This window comes from Chionomys nivalis, chromosome 18 (assembly GCF_950005125.1).
Source record: "Chionomys nivalis chromosome 18, mChiNiv1.1, whole genome shotgun sequence".
In the NCBI taxonomy this organism is placed as follows: Eukaryota; Metazoa; Chordata; class Mammalia; order Rodentia; family Cricetidae; genus Chionomys; species Chionomys nivalis.
The window spans coordinates 57,897,264-57,915,233 of record NC_080103.1 but is presented as its reverse complement, the minus strand read 5'-3'; the positions used below and the strand labels follow the sequence as shown (position 1 = coordinate 57,915,233).

General features: G+C 38.2%; 1 pseudogene; it reads right to left on the bottom strand.

Moving 5' to 3' along the window:
* Positions 1-4,696: 4,696 nt before the first annotated feature.
* On the bottom strand, positions 4,697-14,406 carry LOC130889370 (60S ribosomal protein L29-like; annotated as a pseudogene).
* Between the last annotated feature and the right edge of the window lie 3,564 nt (positions 14,407-17,970).

Here is a 17,970-nt window from a genome sequence, read left to right as displayed (position 1 = left end):
CCACTTGGATTTACTCTGCTAAGTCATTGGCTAAAACAGCTTTAGTCATTAACCAATAAAAGCAGCACACATACTGAAGGACATTCCACATCAGAAGACCAAGTGCTCAAGTCCATTTTCCTTTAGGAGAGCATAGCTGCTGTGTTAGAATGAGAGTCCCCCAAACATAAAGTGTGAAAACCCCTAGACAAGGTTGGGCATATTCCTGTCATTTTCCAGATGAAATAGCTGAGATCTAAAATAGTAAAACTACTTGAAAAAAACACATAAAAAGATGAATTTATGAGAAATCCAGGGAAAAAGTCTGAATTTTAAATGTCTAATATGGTATTATCTAATTATATCCCAAGGGGGAGGCGACTGAGTAGCTTAAATTTTTTTCTCATGGAAACAGAGAGAAAATTCCCCCCTCGACCTCCAGAAAAGAAAGCCGTGCTGTGGTGTTTTCTCCTGGGCTTACTGGACCCTTTTACAACAGGGTGTATTATGGACCATCACTTTCCTGACCATAGTCCCATTCCTCAGCCCAGCTGCAGCTGCTTTCCAGGAGTATATAAAGAATCTGTCCCCTAATTATACAGAGCAGAGCAAAATCCTCCAGAAACTGTTTTTCTTATTTTCAAGTCATCTGAATTTACGTCTGTATGTTCAACAGTAATTGATACGTTATAAGCTATGAGAATAATTTTTGTGGTTATCTATCATCACCAGGGACAGGGTGCTCCATTGGATATTTTTAGCAAATTGTTGTGGAGATAAGGGAAAAGAGAACAACCTAGGCAGTAATGTATGATCCCGGAAATGCAATTAACCAATCAGGAGTCATTAGATTTTTTATTTCATCTAGGATTCTGGGCAAACTTTTCTTTTGCTATTTAGAGCTATACACTATTTGTGCTCTGTTGATGCTGAATCATAATTACTGAAAATATAAACCACTTGCAGATGGCAGGCTTCCTATACTCTGAGGTAAACTGGTTTTATTGTTAGGCTTCTTGCTAAGAAATTGAGCAACTAGAATTCTGTGGAAATAAACATCCAGCTACCTTAAAACCTGTGTTATACTTCAGCAATATTTGTAAGAAAGGAAATCAACAATAAATCAAAATGTAAAGTAGATTATGCATGGATTCATTAATTAACATAATTAACCTAAATATTCCAACAGATTTATTATATATGAGCCATTGTTCTATTGGCTGAGGCTGTACCACTGAGCACAATGTCAGAACTTCCACGTTCTTATGGAACTCATGATCTAGCATCATTAATGAGAGAAAAATGAGTGCTGTACAAAAAGGATGATCCAATAGAGCAGGACTGTGTAACAGAAGTGCATGGCACTGAAACGTTGTTAAGCTTGGGTAGTTGGGAGCAGTTTGCTATCAGCTTTAATTAACAGCTGCGTGGACAGGGATCCTGATGTTACTAATTGAGAACTGTGGATTTCTACTTTCCCTTTTTCTTATACAGCAGAAGTAGAGAAAAGTTCTCCAAAAAGCTTTGAAGGAACTTAGCCCAAGAGGAGCCATAGCTACACGGCTGTGTAAGAGAAGGCTGGAATCCAGGAGAGCATTTTGAGAAGTGATCATGGCTTTACATCGGAGGCATTGTTCACTCGGGAAGTTAGCTGCCCTTTGTTTGTGTTTTTATGAGTTTGTGGGGCCTGGGAGACTTGGCCCAGCTTCAGGCTCAATTCCTGTAGAGTGACTAGGAGAACCACATTGTAAACTGTATTATTCTTAAGAGCTAGTGAACAAGGCATGCCTTTCCTCCCTGCCCCACACAAGGATGGGCTACTTTGATTTTTATCATGATTATAACAGGTACCTGAACAATTAGAGCAAAAAGCAAAAAGATATATACATATATTTGTAGCTTTCTACAGCGTGCTTGGGATAACTGAAACACCAAGAATGCATCTGCAGAGAATGATCAGTCACCTCAAACTCCCATGTCTCCTAGAAGGGAAAACATAAATGCCCCCTAGGGTGGCATACATTATCCCAGGACTAATGTAAAATAAACAACTTGCAACCCAAACTCAAGATGTACACCGAAGACCCAGGCCCAAGTCATTTATCAGTTCATGCTTCAAACATTAACTAAGAATCTATTATATATCAGATATTTAGGAGTGAGTTTTTCAGCAGAGTCCAGAGGCATCAGGGACTCCTGGAGCTCGAGTTAGACGTGACTGTGAGACCTTGCATGGGTGCTTAGACCTGAACTGTATGCCTCTGTAAGAGCAGTGCCAGATCTCTGCCTCTGTGCTGTCTCTCCAGTCCAATCACACACAGTTTAAGATGATGAGCCAAAGAGTAGTGTTTGAGGAGTTCTTTCTTTAATTTACACAGCACAAGCCAAAAATGCAATTTTTCTTAAAATATATAGCATACCTATTTTCCTTTTATAGATGAAGATGGGTAAAAGGGTGATTCTTAATCCGTTTCCTGCTTATATTCCCCCAATCTTCCTAACTCAAACTGATTAAATTTTTTATTTGACGTTATTAAAAATACTATAACAAGGGCTTGTCTATGAAAAACTATAAAAGATAGAAGTCAGTAAAAATCGTAGTGAACTCCCTGGATGTTCTCATTTTTATGTCTTCACTGTTCAAACAATGGAATCTTGAGTCAGAAGAATGGGGATTACTCACGTCCTCTCAGCTTCAACATAAGAACAAGAGTTGGAATGAATTCTAGATTCCTGTCCACTCAGGGCTAAAAGTTTAAGAGAGCCACTGGAACATTCCTCTGATTAATGACTTGACTCAGAGGATGCCAACTATTCAAAGACAAAAATATGGCCATGAGGGCCAATTTGTCTTTGAGGCTATTTGATTGAAAGGAAAACGAAAAACAAGAGAACAAAAGGAATCTGGTTTCTTCGTTAGCCCAGCTCTGTGGCCCGAGCCTATGGGAGTCTGTGTTCCTCGCTTTCTTCTTTTGAAAAATTCTCTTTCTTCCTCAGAAATCAATTTGCTGTTTGACAAATAAACCCATAACGTGTGAAGCCAGCTTAAAGGTTGAGACAATTGAAGAGGAAGCATGAGTTTATTAGCAAGGGACCACAGGCAGCCCAAGCTACAGCTCTGGAGGTGGGCATCTGCTTACAGTGTTTGATACATGATCCCACAAGTCTACGATACCGTGATGGCATGGATAGAAGACAAAGGGCATCAGAGGGAAAGTGCAGGGATCCAAAATCATCCGATATATCTCTTTCCCATTATATTTGAATTTTTCAGTCTTAACAAAGACAGAAACTGACCTGTATTGATCAAAGTGATCTCAGCATATAGCCAAACATTATACATATTCCTTTAACAGAAATGCTTTATATTGGTTAGCGTAGTTCCTTAGAAGATTTAGAAGAACAGTTGAAGTAACTAGTTTTACTTAAATATCAAAATATTCTTTCACATAACCTTAAAGTCTGTCATAAGCTAGCTTGTGCTGTATGATTTTAGAGGCCTTATCTGTGGAAGTGAATGAAAGGTAGAAGCTGGCTCAAGTGGTGTTTTTCTAGTATAGAACACTAAGTTACGAAGGTATTCTTCCATCAAACACTGGAGAGACTTTTGACGTATCAGAAAGGGAATTTTGACACTACTTCTAGAATCATACCAGATTTCCTCAACAGTCCCTTCAAAGTCTGACAGCTTCACTTGCTCAGTGAGGATTCCACAACAGACACCTCACTCTAATTCCGTGTGACAGATATTAAACCTGCAGCCAAGAAAACTTTAAAATTTAAAAATGACTTTGGATATTTCTGTAGGCATGAGGTTGTTAACCTCACTTAAATGTACTGAATACCCTCATTATTTTGGAACACCATCTTTCTCGATTGTACTATACGGCATATACATAGTTATCTTCCTATACATATACATATATATCTCCTGTCTGGAGTTTTTAAATAATTCATGGTATTTCTCATTGCAAAACCAAAAAGTCAATTTAAAAAGTTAGTAAAATATTTATGGAAGCTGGGGACTATAAAAATTTGGACTTTTTAAGGAGAAAAAGGCAGCAGCATTCCTTTACATTCTCCTTTTCAATAAGAAACCATTTAAAAACTTGCATTTTTCAAAGAGTGATGATTCCCTCAAACAAAGCTGAATATGCAACACTGTACACCAGGGTGGATGCCTGCCTTTCAAATCCCTGCCATGCCACAAGCTATTCTGATACAATCAGAGGGAAATAGAGTTAGGTTGATGGGTTTACAGAATGCTGTCTGCATGAGTGGCAGATGTTTGCGCTGTAATCATGTTATGAGCACTCAGTTTTTATTGCAGAACAATTGCTTCTAATAACTTTTATGTTTGTGATCAATGTGTTACAAATTCACCTGAATTTCAAAAACGATCTAAGAAATCTGAAGATGTGTTCTTCTGTTGCGTTTCTCTTCATACACTCAATAACGATAAAACAATGATTTGAGCATGCACAAAGTTGTGGATTCTGACAATCTGTGAGATCTCAAATATGTCTCCAGTTTGCCTGGTCCATAGAAGACCTGACACCATAGTTGGATGATTATCCATCATCAATTGCTGTTTGTGGATAGTGTGATTAATAACTGCAATTCAAGCATGATGGGGAGCTCTGTGATCTTTATTGACTCTGGCGACCGGCAATGCTTTCTTTTTGTGCGGTTGGCACTCAGTTTCTGCTGCCTTCAGTTATTGATACAGCCCATTACTATTTCGATTGTGAGACCATTCCCTTTCTATGAACTCAGTAGCAAATATCTGTTGAAGCAAGAACAAGTTTTGTTCATTTCACAGAAATACTCACAGTACATGATTGTGGTCTTCTATTTCATTCACCAAAATTTTGTAGGAAGTTGATTTCTTCTTTGCAGTCATTTAATTTACATAAAATGATTTTACCTTCTTCTTTGGACTATACCACTTATGATAATAATTTTAGTCCTTCCTTCTATCAGCATTTGCAAAATATTATCTAAGATAATATGCATTTTTAACTACAGAATAATTAAATCTACTAAATTTTCTTTTCAGTATATATCTATGTAGTACTTTTAAATGTTGCATATACTTAATCACTTGTACACATATAATGAGGTACTTTCTTTGACATTTAAGCTGAAGTGTTATGAGTCAGTCTGAGAAACTGCTTTTTACTTCAGCAGTTTAGTAAATAAAATATTTCAAAACAAAATATGCATCTGCTGTACGTAAGGCTGAGTTGGAGTGAAGAAGAGATGACCAATTGTCCTTTCATTTCTTGGCTGTGAAGTTTCATTGCCAACAGTGGCTTCATTGTGTTATCTAGTTATGAGAAAGAAAAGAAGTCATAGCAGCCAATACAAAAGACAAGTCCCAAGGGCAGTCTCCATGGCGAGCGAGGATACGGCAATAGATAAAGAGATCGCGAGGGTACAAAGCTCACCGGCGGCGACAAGGGTGGCTAGGGAGTGGAGCGGTGCTTGAGTGTGTTTGTCTGCCATGTGCAAAACCTCAGGTGTGCTTCCTGGGTCTGGAAAACATATTTTTAAACTTAAAACAAGGGAGACTTATTTGTTGAGACAACTATTTAATACATATTGAATATGATGGTGAAAGATGACAGGATTCACGACTGGGATAAAATCCTTGAGAAAGGGAAAATAGTTGGGTCATAATGTTCTAAGTCATCCATAATATAATTGAGTTTGCTCTGTGTTGCCTCTTTAACCTGTGAGATGAGCTTATGGAGATGTCTTCCTTCGTCTTCTGTTGTCCCTCCTAGAGCAGAGCAGTACATACAATGAGCGTGTGGTAGGTGAATGGAAAATGCATACATAAATTGAGTACCAGTGTTTGTCTAGGACGGGAATGAGGACTGTTGTCTTGCCCTGACTCGAGAAAGCACAGTGCATGGGTAAAAGTAACAGCTGATGAAAATGCATGGCGCTCTTAGTACATGGCTTCCATCAAATCAGTGAAATAAAATACACAACAATATCCTTAAGGAAAAATGAAAGATAAAATCAGGGAGAGCTTGCCATAGAATTACACAAAAATGCCCAGAGATGTATTCTAAGAGAAACCCCCATTTTTAAATGATTGGAGGTTTGATTTGGGCTTGCCAAATATCTGATTCATGAATTGCAAAGAGAGAAAATAGAGCAAAATTATCAACTAAGAATTGCAATAAATGAGTTAAATTGATGATGATTAAGGTGAATAATCATTAAAATTTTCATAATCACAGGGGTAAAAGGAAAAGCTTCAAATCTTGCAGGAAACCCAGTCATTTCTCAGCAGAATTCTCATAAAAACCAGAAAACTCCCTGCAAAACTATTGACAGCTCTATGGATACAGCCATTATTAAAAACCCTTAGCAGCACTTGTCTGTAAATTAATAGTCAGCGTGGCCTTCAATCCTCATCAGAGAGCCTTCTTTTCACAGTAGATGGTAATTAATACAGAGACTCTTAACTAGAGAACATGCAGAGAGTACAAGTCTGATGTATGGGACATCTATATCACACCTCGCCTTAAGGCTCAGGGATCATTCTGGAAAGGGGACTATGAGATTGCAATGATCAGAAGTTGTGTTTCCTGGACATGACGGGGCCACTGCCCAGAAGATCTCACAGCAGCTGGGGCTGCATGCATTAGACTTGTACAAGGTGAAGTCAGTCAAAACAGCCTGCACAGGGAGATGTGCACAAAGTCGCACCTGTGTCTAAGCTATTGGTGTCTGACGGCTGCTGGGGCAGAGAGAGTCAGTTCTTTAGGGATGTGGCTGCTGACAGGCTACTCATGCTCCAGTGAATAATCCCATACCTGTGTAACACTGGCAGAACTAAGCTGACTCAGTGGTTTAAAAATGAGTGTATGGAATTGGGAGAGAGAAGGGGAAGAAAGGGATCTGGGTAGAATAGGTGGAAAGGATTGAGGGGTAGATTTGTTCAAAACACATTGATACATGTATGAAAATCTCAAAAAAAAATAAACTGGAAATACATTTAAAATGTTTGGTGCTAGACAAAGAAAAGGTAATATTTTTTTTTCAATCTGAGTGAAAATTAGTTACACTGTAGAATCCCATGACAAGAAAAAGTATTAACATCCTGTGGGGATGGGATAAAGACTTTGTCAGATGAACAAGCTTTCAGTAAACTGCCACCTCATGTAATAAATTCACAGAGTGAAGCAAGGAAGAGAGCAAAGACCTTGGAGATGCAACACTGACAGCAGAGATTTGAGAACGACCGATGCCTCATAGATGAAAATGAAAAATTCATATTGCTTCAGAAGACAGGAGGCTGCAGGAATACACACGTGCACACAAAGTAAAATGACAAACCAAGCCAACATCTGAGCATCTCTAAAAAACAAGTCTATGTAAGAGCTGCTGGGAATAATGGATTTATCTGACTTTTAGAAATAAGGATGCAAATAAACAAAACAGGAAATTTAACATATAAAACCACATGAAATGAAAAGAATAAGCTATGTGGTTTATACTTGTATTACTATAGGCATATTTAAAATGGGGTGATGGGACTAGAGATCTGGCCCTTGAAGATGACCTGACTTGGTTTCCAGGAACCGTATGGGATGACTCACTGCTGTTTAGAACTTCAGCACCAAGGGATTAAATACTCTTGTCTGGCCTCAGAGGATACTTGCTCTCAGCTACACACACACACACACACACACACACACACACACACACGTAAAATGTATGTACTCATAGTTAATGGTTACAGCGTGCATGATACAAATGTGTAAGCTCAATGCAGGGAAAATCCAAGCAGTTAGTTGGGAAGTGGGTATGAAGTCCCCAACATTAGCTAAAAAGCTTTTGACAATTAGTATGGATTTTATTGAAAAAAATTAAGCGAAGAGAAGCAAAGAAGAAAGAGAAGAAAAGAAAAAGAAAATGAGTAAACAAAGTTGGGTATAGAAAAAAAAGGATGAGGATGAGGGAGGGGTGAATTTATATTCAAATGCATAAAATTATATATATATATATATATATATATATATATATATATATAATACAAATAACAAAATTACCCAAGAGTCAATGGGGAGAGGGCTGAATGCGTAAGAGTACTGGCTGCTCTTCAAGAGGACCTGGCTTTGATTCCCAGCATCCACATGTCCATTTGCAACTATCTGCAAATTCAGATCTATGAGCTATGATTCTTTCTTCTGCCTTCTTGGGCACCATATTTACAGGTGGTGCACAATTGTTCAGATGACACACTATACACAATACACATATAAACAAAAATTAAAATCACATGGGTGCTTCATAACTGCCAAAACGAAACATTGCTTTATGATGATAAGTGGAAGCATGAACAGGGCAGAGGTGATTACATAAGAAAACCAAGAGGTATCTATCATAGCTTTACAGGGATATTTTTAGAGATACAGTTGAGGCCAGGAGATATGCAGCTAGAGATGATCTTTTATATAAATACTGAGCATGTATATTTTCACAAAAAGCATTTGACTGATTTATTTGAATATCTTTGTACATAACAGCAACCAGGACAGTGCATGGATGAAGACCTCATAATAGCTGTTCATATTTTCCCTGTAGATACATTAGTTACATCATACAATTATATATCAAGAAAAATGTTCAATTTATGAAGATGCAATTAAAATTAGGGACAGAAAAGGAATTTTTAAACATAAAGCAAAGCAAGACAGCCCACAAATCACAATCCCAGAGAACCTAGATAACAATGAGGACCCAAAGAGAGACATCATAGAGCTAATCTACATGGGAAGTAGAAAAAAACAAGATCTCCAGAGTAAATTGGGAGCATGAGAACCTTGGGAGAGGGTTGAAGGGGAGGGGAGAAGCAGGGAGAAAATTAGAGAAAAATGTAGAGCTCAATAAAAATCAATAAAAAAAGGAGAAAAAGAAAAACAATTTCTCAAAAAGCCATGCAGGCATGTCTATACACAGACAATTGTACAATTGTATACTAAACCACACTTCCACACAAAGATGCATGTCTGACCACTAACAAACCATGCTCAGTTACAACCCACATAAAATTTAAATGCCCGTGTTTGAACTTGGTTGTGCTTCAGGTTAATGATCAGTTGGCAACTGTAAGTGAATAGAGAATTACAGATAATTTTTACAGCTGTTTTGGTTGCAGGTGCCAGCCTCATTTGTATTTATAGAAAAGAAATGGAGGTAGTTATGAAATGCAGTAATTGTAAAATTGATATCAAGACCCATTCTTGAAAGAAAACTCAAGTAGAAATTTGAGCCATTAGGTGTACAATTTAGAGATTTTTGATACATTTTTATTTGTGCAGTATTAAAATCAGATCTAGAACACTTTTACCACCCTAGAGAGTTTACTCAAGCTCTGTACCAAGCAATTTCCTCTCCTCAGGCTTAACACTACTCTGATTTTTTTGTGTTTGTGTGTGTGTATGTAAATATATATATTTCAGATTACACATTGCAATATGTTTGATTTTGCAATATCGCATGCAAAGATTTGTATGCCATTAGTTTTATGAATGCAGTGATGTTTGGCTCCTCCATATTGCCAGGTGTAGTAGCCCAGAAAGGCTCAGTTGATAGTCTTGGAAGAAACAAGTCATTATTCGATGATAACTTTGAGATTAGCTCACAGTTTCGGTATATTAGTGTCTACAGGTTCTACCTTGGCCTTCCACTACGCTTCCTTGTAATTTAGCAGCACCCACCCAGTGAAAAAAGGAAGTAAAGTCAGGTGAGCTCAAGCAATTTGTCAGGAGCCCTAAACCAATGATTGAGCAAAGTCTTGGTATAAAAGCAGCAAGGAAATAACCCTGCCCCGTCCCAATGTTAGGGCTGACTTATGGTGACCTTTGTCCTGAGTCTTTACATTGGTTGGCAGAGATTTATCAGAGAGAAAGGCAGCCTTAGGGTCTTGGATAAATGTATTTTCTACTTTATCACTTTACTTTTTGTCTATTTTGTGCACTGGAAATTTCACACTTGGGAAATATGTAAAGAACAAGCCATGTAGCATCATAATGGAGTTTGGAAAGGCCCAAAGCAGTGGTACCAAGTGTATGCCTTCTCCCTGTGGCCTTAGGTGAAAGAGTGCGAATGTGTATTTGAATGGACTTTGCAGGCCCTCTGACATCAACAGCAGCTCATTGAAGAGAATGGAGACTTCTACCCATCCACCTCCTATGAGCCTGGCCTAGCAAACCTGTATTGGAGATTACCTTCCTAACTGAGGAGTTCGGGAGATCACAAGATTACACTTGTACAATCCTCTTCACAGCATGTACTTCCAAGCAAAACCAATCCAGGATACTGGACATGTTAATGTCTCCTTAGACTATTCTGAAAGCAAGAACAAGTCCATTCTCTTGCAAAATGGAGTAATTCAGTGATTTGTGTTGTGGGTAAAATTCTTTCTACTTTGTTTTCATGACCTACATTTTCCTTACCTTTGGGGGTTGTTGGAATACAGAGTAGCTATATAGATAGATTTGTAAGGAGTTGATGAAATTCTAAAGCAATTTTTGCATTTTATCTGTTCCTACCCACAATGCAGTATACATTACAAATAGCATCATAATCTAACCAAAGCTGTTGCCGATGACTTAAATTTTAACTGTTCTCGAAGGTGAAAAGTGCTGTATTTTCCTTTTACCATTATTTGAAATGGATATAATTTCATTCTTTTATGGAGTGACGTCTGAAATCTTTGTCTGTTTGTCTTTCTTTCTGAATTGTATTTCCTAATTGTCTTGTGCAAACTTTTATGCAACATGTGTGCAAGTCCTTGTCATATAGATAAATTGTTAGTGCCATGTCTGAGAAGGGCTTCCTCCTTTTCCTGGGAACTGCCTTTACTGAATTTTTTAATTAATGAAAATATTTCATCATTGCTTCCTTTACTGCTTATTGCTCCTGATGTCCTGTTCAGATAAATTTTTGCAATCCCACATTGGGAAGCTGATCTTTTTTTCTCTCTCTTTAGAGGGAGTCTTTCCATTTTAGTTAACTCGTTGCATACATAATCCCTTTCACACTGATATCTGCTTACCAAATGTGATGCCTAGGGTGCCTCCATAGATTTTCTTATACATTCCCGCATTCAGCTCAGCAACACTCGTTGGAATATTTTGTCTTCCTTGATGGTCTCAGGGGCTTTATTCTGCAAGTGCCCTCAACTGTTCAAGTGCTCTTGAACCACAACCAGCTTTGTCAGAAGTCATGGTATTAGAATCTGTTGTCTGAAGATCTTATTTTTCTTCTAAAATACTATTTTAGGTCCTTCAAGTTTCTATACAGAGCTTATAATTAGTTTGTCATTTGAAACAAAGGGAGGGATTTTCATTAGAAATACATAAAGCATGAGCTAAATTGAGAGTGAGGAGAGACTTATATTTTACAATTCATGAGCTGACATATCTCTCCGTTTATTCAGGATTCTAATTCCTCTTCATGGTATTTTGTGATTTGAAATATGGACATCTGCCTTCTATCTCCCTGGCTTTATTCCTTAGCACAGCATGCTCATGGGAGTTTTGCAAACACTGTTTCTTAAGTTTTATCTCTGAATTTGTCTCAAGCACATGGAAACTGCTGAAACATTACCTGGCTGGGTTCACTTCTCATTTCGGACAGCCGCACGGCTGATTTAATTTAGTTTTATAGATAAAATGGTATAGTATTATTTGTGAATAATGAGAGTTAACTACTAATCATCGTTACATGGAAATTTAAGTGGGCATTCTTGCTTGTCCACAACATTTCATTAACAGATGTACCATGAAGGATTAAACTTAAGTCTTTCAAGAACTTCTTAACAAATAGCAAAATTTCTAATTCTTGGAGAACATTAAAAAATTTAAAAATATGAGGCCTTAAGTTTCACTGAATCTCTTTCCATTATTCATGACACCTGTTTGCCACCAGATAGTGAAATTAAGCATTTTGGGACACTAGATTCTATGCTTTTTAATATATCCATAGAATGGTGCTATCTTTGCTGCTTTCTGGTTCTAGTCTATTTTCTTTGTATATAGAAATCCTGTGGGGCTGGAAGGCAGGAGCCATTGTAAAATGTTGCCAGAAGTGGCTATATGTTTTATTGCTCTGACATAGGTCAGAAATCACTCACTCACTCACCATTATACAGCGTGTCAGTACAATTTTGCTCAATTGTTTATTAAGAAAATTGGTTAAGGAGAATATTTATCAAACCCAAATGTAAGATCCAAGATAGAGTATCCCTCTCTTGTCCCCAAAACTTTATTACAAGTTACCCTTAACCATGTATTACTATAACCTTTATATGGCACCTATAAAGAAAGTGATGTCACCTGTGTCTCAGTAGTTGAGTTGTTGTGTGATAGTGCTCAAGGTGAGCCTTACTCCCCACCCTAGGAAAATATATCCACAACTAGCAAAATACTTCCTCTGGCTCGACCACTAGGGACTGGCTAGAATAGAAATGTGTATCTCTCTCATGGAACACCCTCTCTGAATCACTCAGTCATTTTCAGATAGAATTCTCTACAATGCCAAGCGTCTTGGAGATCCTGCCCATTCCCACAGTATTCTTCAGGAACCCAGGGGTAGCCTACATGGGAAGATTATCTAAAAGTAACATACCTTTAATTCCTTCTGTAGCTTAGAGACCATCATTGGTGATTCCACGAAGTAGGGTTATTAAGTTCATAAAAGTGCAACCCAGGATATGGGTGGTTTTAAGAGGGCGGGACCCCCTTCTACCCACTTCCATGATACTATTTAGGGGTACACAATGCTACACACTCATCAAATGGAAAATCTACCAAGATGATGTATCAGTTCTTAACATCTACACCCTGAATGCAAGGGCACTCACTTTTGTAAAAGAATATTACTAAAGCTTAAATCACACGTGGACCCTCCCACACTGATAGTGGAAAACTCCAGTACCCCACTCTCACAAACAAACAAGATATCCAGACAAAAACTAAACTGAAAATACTTGAACTAATAGCAAATTTTATAATTTACATAATAAATGGAACTAACAGATACTTAAGAATATTTCATGCAAATGCAAAAGAATATTCCTTCTTCTCAGCACCTCACAGAATGTTCTCCAAAATTTGACTTGGTCTCAAGGCAAGTCTCAATAGATACAAGGAAATAGAAATAACCACCTGCATCTGATCAGACCACCACGGATTAAAGCTGGATGTCAACAGCAGCAGAAACAGCAGAAAGCCTACCAATTCATAGAAACTGAACAACTTTCTACTGAATGAAAACTGGGTCAATATAGAACTAAAGGAATAAAGACTTCCTAGAATGCAAAGAAAATGAATACACAGCATATGCAAACTTATGGGACACAGTGCAAGTCATACTAAGAGGAAAGTTCATAGCACCGTTTATATAAGAACAAAACCAAACAAAAAACGTGAGAGGTTTGATACTAGCAACTTAACAGTATACATGAAAGCTCTAGAACAAAAAAGAGATAAGCATACAAAAGAAGAAGAGAAAGCAGAAAATAATTAAATGGAGGCTTGAAATCAATCAAATAGAAACAAAGAAAACAATACAAAGAATCAATTAAACACCCATATTATATATATGTATATATATATATATATATATATATATATATATATATGTATGTGTGTATGCATGTTGCTGAGTGTATGCCTGGGTACTGCTTGTGTGCCTGGTGTCCCTGGGGGCCAGAAAAGATATCAGGTGCTCTTCAAATGGTGTTACAGATAGTTGTGAGCTGTCATGTAGGTGCTTGGAATCTGGTCTGTCTTTTGGAATAACAGCAAATAGTCTTTTTTTTTTTTTTTAAAACAGATCTTGCCTCAAGTTTATTTGTAAAAACAGCATAAGTTCCTGATCATCTGCAAATACTGTATAAGATATTCACACCAGCCCATCTGTCTTCACATTGGCAGACTAAGACCTTTTTTTATGGGGCATTCATGGGGTCCTGGGCACCTTTGGGAGCCTGAGCTGCAGCTGAGGCCTCTGCCTTGGTTTGAACCTTGGGTTTTGTTTTTTGGAGCCTACACCCCTGTCCATGTAGCTTCTAATCTGCTTCCCAAGCTTGGGGTGAGCAATGAAAGCAAGATGGCTGAGTTTGCCGCTGGGGCCCTTTGGCACCTTGGGCTTCACCACCTGGGGCTTTACCAGGGCTTTGATGACCTCTGCAGGTGCGCTCATGGCCTTTGCATTGCTTACCTGCATCTTCTTCGGGCCTTTCTTGTTGTGCTTCTTGGCAAAGCACACGTTCCTCAGGAACTTCCAGTCGACACCCTTAAGAGATTGGTATCTTTGTGACCGGAGTTTTTTGATGCCATTTCTATGCCATTTTGGGGACTGGTTGTGTGTGGTGTGGTTCTTGGACTTGGCCATGGCTGAACGGTAACCGGTGGCTCCCGAAGTGCCTGACCGGAAGAGAAAGAGCTGCAGCAAGTATTCTTAACCATTAAAGCCTTTCCGACAGTCCCTACACCCATTTTATATAATATCAAAAGTTTTTTTCACTTTTCTTTCCTATCTTCCTACCTTTCCTCCTCCCTCCTTCTTCCCTTCCTTCCTTCCCCACCCTTTCTCTTTCTCTCTCTCTCCCTGTCTGTCTTAAAACCACTTCTAAGCATGAGGCCTGACCTGAGATGTGATAGATATACTCCATGTCACTCCATTGGAGAAAATAAAATTTCCCTTCCTCAGCAGATATTACTTGCAAATAGCTTTTTGCTTAGAAATAGAACCTTGTGCTCACTCCCGCTTCTTCAGAGATAATAAGATATTTAATTTCCCAATGAAAGCTTGGCTGTCAGTACCGTACAGATGTGTGTTATAGTTAAAGTATCACACAGAAGACTGGTCCTACAAGCACCAGAGCTCCTTGGGTAGCACCAAAGGCCTAGTGTACAATCAATTAAGGATGTTACCTTCCTAAGAGTATCCACCATGAGTATTGTTAGAGGTTCCACTTACTCTTGCAATGGAGGTGTTTATGTTTGCCCTTTGTTTGGTTAAAATATGTTTTATTACAGTAACCGATTTTCAGTAGTGTGCCCAACCTTGCATTCCTGCTATGAACTCTACTTGTTCGAGGTGGTTATTCCTTGCTATATATTTCTGGTTTTGGTTGCAATATTTTATTGAAAATATTTGTATTAACTTTTCTAGGAGATAAAACTTTGTGACATTTCTCTGTGATATCAATGTACTATTGATATTATAAAGTTAGTTCATAATTTTTCCTTCCCCTCCTATTTTTCAGAAGAATTTGTTTAAAAATTAGATTTTTTGTTTGGTGTTTGGTAGAACTTTATAGTGAAAGTATATGTGCTCAGATTGTTTTGAGCAAAGTTAAAAAATACAGGTTTTGTCTGTTTATCTAATAGCGATTTATTGAAAAATCCTATAGACGAAGCTAGGAGTAGAGGAAAATAGTCTACTTGCAGATAACCCAGAAAGTATGTCTAGGAAATTCGCGGTTCTGCCTACTATGACATATGGGGATTCCATTCTAGGGGATTTCGGACGAGAGGATTAAAAAGTCCTCCAACCCAACCCCACTGAAAGCATAGGGACATCGCTGTGCTCTTGTGATTTATCATCCAAGGACCAGTCCTACGTAACATCTACATTCGGTGTTCCTAACCTTCTCTAATGAAGGAACAGGAGGAAGCCCACAGGCAAGAACTGAGGTCAGACCAATATGCATGACCGAAAACCAGACAATGATGGAAGAGGAAAGGCAAACCATCTTAACAGTGGTTTGGGGAAGCCAGAGAGAAGTGGGAAGACAAGGAGATAGAACATGATGCAGATAGCTAGCAAAGTAAATGTGGTCCTTTAGTTTTGATTTCTGTTCTTGCCTTTCCATGTGAGCTAGAGCAAGGTACTTAAATCCTCTAAAGTCCATGTTTCTCTTCTTAACCAAAGATAAACTTATTTCTGAGAAGAGTAATTGTGAGAATCCAAAAAGAAGATAAGGCTCTAGGGACTTATTTGATTCGGTGAACACCATATCCCTCCTCTCTCTGTGTTGCTCTACTCCATTTCGGAACTTTGAGAGGAAGCCAGAAAAGAGAAAATTCTACTGTGCAGGCTGCTCTGAGACTTGGCTAATACGATGTCATAGTCCAGCAACTCTCAGAATGTCCAGTAGATGCGGATATCTCTATGATGGGGACTGCAGTGCAGACCCCGGAACATAGATGCTTTGGGATGGATTTATACTGTACTTTGAGAAACAGTTGGGGGGTCTTCTATTATATAGTTAGAGACTAAAAGCTGGCGTGCATTTCCCCTACTAGCAATGCAATCTAAGTTTTCCATTTTGAACCGGGAGTTGTGTGACCCTGTAACTGGCAAAGTTGAGACGACACAACAGAATTCCACAGACAAAGGGTAGTAGGCCATGAGAAAGATTTTTTGTTGTCTAGAGAAACAAACAACTTAGATGGAGAAACCAGCGTACTCAGCATTCCCACTGCCACTATGCTACCTTTCTTCACAATTGATTAAGACTTTATATATGACATGTTCATGCACTAATTCATAAATGTACATATGTTGCTTATGGTATAGCAGTAGATAGATACTAAGTGCCTTGTATTTAATAATATTAGAAACAGTGGTTGTACGGTTGGAAGCACATGCAGCTGATGTACTTACTGCACATTTGACACCCCTGAATAAAATTTTCTCATCCAAACCTACAAAGTTAAAATGGATTTTGGAAACTGAAGAGTCTTTATATAATCTTCACTTGCAAAATTAAATGAAATTTGAATTGAACTTTTTGGTACTCTGCACTTTGGAAGGTTTCTCATGCAGAAGTGGGGATGAGCGAACGGCAGAATGGGTGTGCTACTGAAATTGATGGTCAGGCATTTTGCGGATCACAACAATGAATTAATAAAAATAACTTATGTGAAGAACATTACATATTACCGAGTTGGCTATGGAAGTGTGGTGATGAGTAATTTTCATCAGGGAATACACTCCTGTCACTCTGGAATGGTTGATTCACTATGAAATGAGAATAAGCCCCAAAACCATCTGGAAAAGTTTGAAAATACCTTACCTGTCCTCAGAGATACAGAGAACAGGGCAATAATTCATTATCCTTGCAAACTTTTACTTCTGTCTTTATGTAAATGTTGCCTTTCACTGAGGTTTCCTTTCCATTTCCTATATTTTTTAATAGGAAGGCATTTTCTAAAGTGGAAATACAAAATCAGGTATTTGCTGAAGAATTTCCTTCATGATCTGGCAGCGGTGTTTGTAAATGAAGTATGATCTTGATGAACTCAGTGAACTGTTTCAAGGGTTCCCAACTGTTTCAAGGTACCCTAGGATGATTTTCACACTGAAACTAAATATTTTACTGAGAAAGAGAATCCCTTGGAGATATGATGACTGCTTACTCTCATCCTTTGTAAAAAGTTAGGATAGATGAAAATTTAGGATACTTTCTACTACTATGAATTGATTATTAGTAACTTAATTCTCAGCTATTATGTTCTCTCTTATCCAATACTTTTTGGACATCTTTTATTCAGGAGCAGAGAAAGGAAGTGTTATGATCTGAACATGACAGTTTACTAAACACCCCTTTGCTCTAACACCTTCTTGAATGGGACTCCTTTGGGAGGGTGTGTAGACTTTTTAGTAAGTGGGGCATGATGGGACTCTGTTGATGGGGCCTTATCAGTGATAATTCTTCCCTTGTTCAGTCCTGAGTATTCTATGCTTCGTGATCCCCTGAGAGATGAACAGACTTCCTTGTGCTCCACTACCACCAACAATATGGTTTTCCTAAGACAGTGCGCCATAAAACTCTCTCTCTCCCTCTCCCTTTCTCCCACCCCTCTCTGTGTGAGGGAGGGTGGGTTTCAGCAATGAGATACTGCATTCAACATTCTTTCTTAAAAGTTATTTTTATTTTATGCATAT